The sequence below is a fragment of the Crocuta crocuta genome, unplaced genomic scaffold (genome assembly GCF_008692635.1).
Source record: "Crocuta crocuta isolate KB4526 unplaced genomic scaffold, BGI_CrCroc_1.0 scaffold443, whole genome shotgun sequence".
Lineage (NCBI taxonomy): Eukaryota > Metazoa > Chordata > Mammalia > Carnivora > Hyaenidae > Crocuta > Crocuta crocuta.
Genome location: NW_027529446.1, coordinates 1,054,112 through 1,054,366, shown reverse-complemented (window position 1 = coordinate 1,054,366; position 255 = coordinate 1,054,112). Strand labels below are relative to the sequence as shown.

The 255-nt window shown below is 55.7% G+C and overlaps 1 protein-coding gene across 1 annotated transcript in view; it reads left to right on the top strand.

The window, feature by feature from the left end:
- Window positions 1–255, top strand: part of REXO1 (RNA exonuclease 1 homolog) — a 35,030-nt gene that overhangs the window by 30,881 nt on the left and 3,894 nt on the right. The window lies entirely within an intron of this gene.

The window sequence follows — 255 nt, the reverse complement described above, 5'->3', positions numbered from 1 at the left end:
CCCAACCAGAGGCAGGAACAGAATAAATGTTTGTATGGATTTTAGATCTTGTGGCATCTGGTGGTGGTCTTGGTGCCCCCACGGTCAGGGTCTGCCCCTAATTGAAGTGGAAATAGAACCGTGTTCATCTTCCTGGAAACCGTCTCCTGCAGTCCTCAGGCCCATCTCGCTTCTGGCCCCCTTGGGGCGCTGTGACGGTGGAGATGGTGACTCAGTCCTGGGAGGAGCTGGCTTGCCTGGTTGCCGAGCTAACCT